Source organism: Miniopterus natalensis, chromosome 3 (genome assembly GCF_054644295.1).
Source record: "Miniopterus natalensis isolate mMinNat1 chromosome 3, mMinNat1.hap1, whole genome shotgun sequence".
Classification (NCBI taxonomy): Eukaryota; Metazoa; Chordata; class Mammalia; order Chiroptera; family Miniopteridae; genus Miniopterus; species Miniopterus natalensis.
Genome location: NC_142083.1, coordinates 103,718,378 through 103,724,362, shown reverse-complemented (window position 1 = coordinate 103,724,362; position 5,985 = coordinate 103,718,378). Strand labels below are relative to the sequence as shown.

Below are 5,985 nucleotides of genomic sequence, written 5' to 3'. Positions count from 1 at the left end.
CACTGTGACATTTTGGTGAACATCTCTCCATGTCCTTGTGGACACCTCAAACACTCCTCCCATATCCACAGTCACAGAATTACTATGACTTTGGTGAGACTGGGGAGGATCCTGGGGCAAAGGCCACAAAGACAAGGCAGTGATGTTATCCTTATAATAAGAGTTCTTTGCCTCAGCATGTCTGGGAGGGAGTAACAATGGCCTAATACTGGGCATAGAAAATTGAAAGACTAAGGTTTCCGGGTGATTAAAGGAGGTTGTAAAACATGGTGGTTAAAAAGTCAGAGACATGTGGGATGATAAAATAAGCAGGAATGGGGCCTTGGGAAAGAATCAGGCTCATTTATTTAAAACCCAGTTACCCAGAACCCTGGGGTTCATTCATTCATTCATTCAGTGAATATTTATTGATGCCTATTATGAATCATGACATCCTAGGAGCTGGTGACTGCAAAGGTGAATAAGGCATGATATCAGTTCTAAAAGGGAAGGATGGGAACAGAGAGTCTTCTAGAAGAAGGGCCAACTAAGAGGGCATCTGATGGATGAGAAGGAGTTCTCCAGTTTAAGGGTGAATGAGACCAGGTGGGGAGTGACCCAAGGGAAGGAAAAGAACTTGCAAACGTATTAAGGGGAGACCAATCACTGGGGTAATTGATATGAGATCAGAGGTGGTGAGGGGGCAGGGAGAGTGACAAGACAGGAAGGAGAGATGCAGGATTCTTATCCAGGAGAAGAGTAGCTTTTAAATCTCTTTGACTACAACCCACGGTAAGAAATGCATTTTCTATTTTGGCTCAGTATTACACCACACACACACACACACACACACACACACACACACACACACCCCAACAAAGCAGTATTTCACCCTGCGACATGCCATTCCTTCTTATATTCTCCATTCTGTCCTACAGGGGCAAAATAAGCTGATCACAAAATAGTACACATGATATCATTTCATTTATGTGAAATCCTGTAACAGCAAAACTAAGCTATAGTGGTGGAAACGAGATCAGTGGCTGCTTGGGGTGTGGGTGGGGTGGGGCAAGGTCGACTGCAAAGAAGTGAAAAAGAACTTCCTTAGGAGATGGAAATGTTCTATATCTTGGTTGGGGTGGTGGTTACACGGGCACATGCATTTGTTAAAAATAAATACACAAAAATAAGTGCATGTGAGGGAATTTTCTGGGGTGGTGTTGATGTTCTATATCTTGATAAGGGATTTGCATTGCACAGGTGAATGCTTTTGTCAAAACTCATCAAATAGTACACTTAAGATTGGTACATTTCATTGTATGTAAATTTTACTTTAAAATAGTGGACAGATATTGAACTGTAGTTGATGGTATTCATGCTGAAGTGTTAGGAGGAAGTATTCTGGTATCTGCAACTCACTTTTGAAATGCATAAAAAAATAAGATCGGTTGATGGATGGATAGAGGAATGGGCAAATCAACAGAAACATCATAAAGCAAATATAGTAAAATGTTAAGGCATGTCAAGACAATTCAGTGAGGAAAGACTAACCTTTTCAATAAATGCCGCTGGGATAACTGCATATCCACATGCAAAATAATGAAGTTGGATCCTTGCCTCACATCATATAGAAAAATTAACTCAAAATGGAACAAGGACCTAAATGTAAGAGCTAAACTGCAAAATTCTTACAAGAAAACAGGTGTAAATCTTCCTGAATTTGGATTAGGCAATGGTTTCTTAGCTGTGACACAAAAGCACAAGCAACAAAAGGAAAAATAGATGAACTTGAAATTATCAAATTTAAAAGCTTTTGTGCTTTAAAGGAAAGGACACCACCAAGAAAGTAAAAAGACAATCCACAGAATGGGAGAAAACTTTACAACACTACAATTCAGTAATAACAACACAACTCCATTTAACAATGGGCAAAAGATCTGAACAGACAGTTCCCCAAAAAAAGATACACGTGGCCAAGAAACACATGAAAAGATTCTCAGCATCACTAGGGAAATAAACATCAAAACCACAGGAGGTATCACTTCACACTGACTGTGTCGGCGGTTATCGGAAGACAGACCATAGCAGGCACTGGTGGGGATGCGGGGAACTGGAACCCGCATACTGACTGCTGCTGGGGATTCAGATGGTGCAGCCCTTGGAAAGCAGTCTGGCAGCCCTTCAGATGGTCTAAACATAGAGTTACCATATGATCCAGCAATTCTGCTCCTAGGTATATACCCAAGAGAAATGAAAATGTGTCTGTATAAAAACTTCTATGGGAATGTCCACAGAAGCATTGTTTACAGCAGTCAGAAGGTTAAAGATGACCCCAATGTTCAACCAACTGATAGTGGACAAGTAAAATGTGGTGCATCCACACACGAAAATATTATTGGGGAATTTATCTACAACGCGGGTGAACCTTGGAAAATGATGCTAAGTGAAGGCAGCTGCTCACCGAGGATCACATGCTGTGGGATCATATTTCTGTGAAGTGTCTGTGACAGGCAAATCTGTGGAGGCAGGAAGCAGACGAGTGTTGTCCAGGGCTGGGGGTGGGACTGGAAGAGTAACAGGGGGAAGGGCTGCGGGGCTGCTTCTTGGGTGGCGAAAATGTTCTAAAATTGATTGTGGTGAAGGTTGTCCAAACCTGTGAATATACTAAAAAAATTGTGTTGTACACTTTAAATGGATGAATTATAGGGTTTATATCTCATAAAAGCTGTTTTAAAACCTTCATGTGGATATAAATGAAAAGTGGAGAAACTCCACTTCAGCAAACACATCTGCTCTTCAAAAGACACTACTCAGGAGATGAAAAGATAAGCCATGGGCTGTGAACAATATTTGCAAATTATATACCTGATAAAGGTCTTATATCCATAATACATAAAGAACTCTCAACACTCAATAGGAAAACAACTCAGTACATATAGATGTATAGCAAGTAAGCACACAAAAAGGTGACCAACACCATTCGTCATCAGGGAATTGCAAAATAAATCCACAGTGAGCTACCTCCACACACAGCTTAGACTGGCCCTGATGTAGACAACACCGGCTGAAGGCGAGGCCTGAGACACTGGACTCCTCACAGTCGCTGCTGGGAATACAAAGTGGTACAGCGGTCACTGGGAAAATAGTTTAGCAGTTTTTCTTTTTTCTTCTTTTTTTTAAATCCTCACTGAGGATATTTTTTCATTGATTTTTAGAGAAAGTGGAAGGGAGGGAAGGGGAGAGAGAGAGAGAAACATTGATGTGAGAGAGACACATCGGTTGGTTGCCTCCCGCATGTGCCCTGACCAAGGCTGGGGACGAACCTGCAACTCAGGTATGTTCCCTGGACCAGGAATTGAACCCGATGCCCGTTGGTGCACCTGGCCGACACTCTGTCCACTGGGCCGCATGGCCAGGTGGGCCATTTCTTATAAACCTAGAACATTTTACCACACAGCCCACTTGTCTAGGTATTTACCCTAGAGAACTTAGGTTCACACAAAAACCTGTCTGCAAATGTTTACGGCGACTTTATTGTAATTGCCAAATAATGAAAACAACCGAGATGGTGAATGGACAAACAGTACATCTGCACGATGGAATACTATTTGGCAATTTTAAAAAGTCTTCTGCTGTACACACACTACAGAAGAATCTCCAGTGCACTGAGCCTTATGAAAGGAGCCAGACTCAAAGTGCTACGCACTGTACGACTGTTTAACCTGGCAGAGCACAGGGAGAGGAGATAGACCCTCGTAGGGGGGCAGGGAGGGGGGAGAAGGGGGAGGGGCGGAGGGCGCTGCAAGGGGCAGGGGAGAATCTTTCGGGCTGAGGGAGCTATTCTGTATCATGGCTGTGGTGGTTGCTACTCGACTGTTTGTCAAAACTCATAGAACTGTGCCCTAAAACAGGTGAATCTCACTGCATGTAAATTATACCTTAATCTAAAAAATTAAAAAACATATGTTAAGGATAGATTCTAAATGGGAATATGGGTGTTGACCATACAATTCTTTCAACTTTTGATATGTTTGAACGTGTTCATAATAAAATGTTTGGCAAAAAACATCAAAAAGATGGTAGATAGTTGGAAAAAAGTAAATGCATACATGACCAAAACAAACAAATGAATAATTAAATAAAAAGTAGTGAATCATTTCATCTTTCAAATCTTAATAATAAATAACAAATATAATAATTACAGCATTAGGTCATGATCCATGAAATTGATTTTATAAGCTATTGATGGGCCATGACCTTCAGTTTGAAAAACACTGCTTTAGACCAAGGTTAGGCACTTGAACTTTAACCTGAGAGGACCTGGGAGAGACTGAGGCCCCCAGAAGCGGGCTGAGCTGGCTGATTCCCTGCTCTGGGGCCAGGGCCAGTTGGAGGTCCTGGGGAGTAGCTGGGGCCTGTGCCCAGCTCAGAGGCAATGGCTGCCTGGTGTCCCCAGGGAAGCTGGACCAGGGAAAGGGCCTGAGTCCTGCATCGGGGAGCCAGCTCGGGCAACAGCAGAAGGCAGTGGCCACTCTCGACACCATGCAGGTGGACTGAAACCGCAGGCCCTCCAGCACCGTCTGAACTCAGTCAGATCCTGCATTCTCATGCGACTCTGGGTGGGGAAGGGTCCCAGAGTGACAGTGATTAGCTTTTCACTGGCCTTGTCACTGGGCACACAGGTCAGGCTTAATTTAATTTACTAGTAAAATCATGTTTCCTGCATCCAAGACAATTGTGGTCAGGAAATTTATCCCTATTATGTCTGATTTATATATTGGAGTTACAGTTAATTTCAATTTATACATCAGTTCATGAGTAAGAAAATGTTCTGCCACTTAAAAGTGCCAGTTTAGAAACTTTTATTCCAACTCATTTCTGCAGTTTTAAGCCCACAATTAGACTTGTTTCCGCATATGGGTCTTACCTGGCCCATGTCTTGGAGCTCAAGATGAAACCGCAGTGTCTTCCTCAGCAGCCTCATCTCCCGACCCTGTGCCGTGCACCCAGTGCTCAGGATGCTCAGGATGCTCACAGCTCTGAGGAGCGGCCATGTCTTTCATACCTCTTTGCCTTTGCTTGGACCCTTTTTCCTCTCTTGTTCCCCTGGTGAACTCCTGTTCATCCTTCAGTATCCTGCTTAAGCTGCACCTCATCCATGTGGACTTCCATGGAGTTTTCTCCTTATGACAGAAGCAGCGATCCCTTTTTCTGCATGTCCACCTATCTGTGCAGCTGTAAAGCCAGGCTGGCCTTCTCTCTGGATTTACGAGACACCATAGGAATTTGTTGTTCCAAGTAATATTAAGTCTGATGCCAAGCCCTCTTGCCCCAGAGTACAATAAATTACTCTCAGTGGTTGCTGGAGTCTCTCCCTGCCTCCAGGCTGAAAGAGAGGGTGGAAGAGTCATATGCAGGGCAGACACTTATGGAGAGCCTTCTGGGCTCTGATCTGAGCAGCCATGGTCCAATTCTGCCTGCCCCTGGTAGGTGGGGTCTTCTCTGCTCCTTCCCAGCTTGAGCCTGAGTGTCCAGGCAGTGCTGGGTGGGGCCTCCTCTCAGAGCATCACACAGTCATTCCCACTGGGGTCCTGTCACCTCCCTGGGCAGTGAGGCTCACTGCATTGTCATACAACCCAGAAATGCCTGTACCCCTCCTCCCAGTTTGGGGAGCTCACCCCCTCCTGAGGCCCCTGGGACTTTCATTGGAAGCACAACATAGTCTCTCTCGCCTAGAGGGAGGGGACAAGGGATGCTGAGGCCAGCAGTTTCTTACTAACTCAGATTCTGTTACACATCGATAGCATTTACATCACCACTAGGCACTGATTAGTTCCCGCCTGGGCCTTCCTCTGAACTGTGGGTCTTTTGAGGTCAAGGACAGTCTCACTGACCTTAGCTTTCTAATTGTGCACTTGTGGAAAGTATTTTAAATCTCTTGGAGCCTCAGTTTCCTTGCCTATAAAATACCAACCTCCTACTAGTGTGGTTGGGATGAACCAAGGG

At 44.2% G+C, this 5,985-nt stretch overlaps 1 long non-coding RNA gene across 1 annotated transcript; it reads right to left on the bottom strand.

The window, feature by feature from the left end:
- Window positions 1-2,141: 2,141 nt before the first annotated feature.
- LOC148093610 (uncharacterized) lies at window positions 2,142-5,023 on the bottom strand. Its single transcript, XR_015714231.1, has 3 exons — window positions 4,907-5,023; window positions 2,441-2,643; window positions 2,142-2,208 (listed from the first exon to the last, which is right to left on the bottom strand). It is a non-coding gene; the product is annotated as an uncharacterized LOC148093610 (long non-coding RNA).
- Window positions 5,024-5,985: the final 962 nt, after the last annotated feature.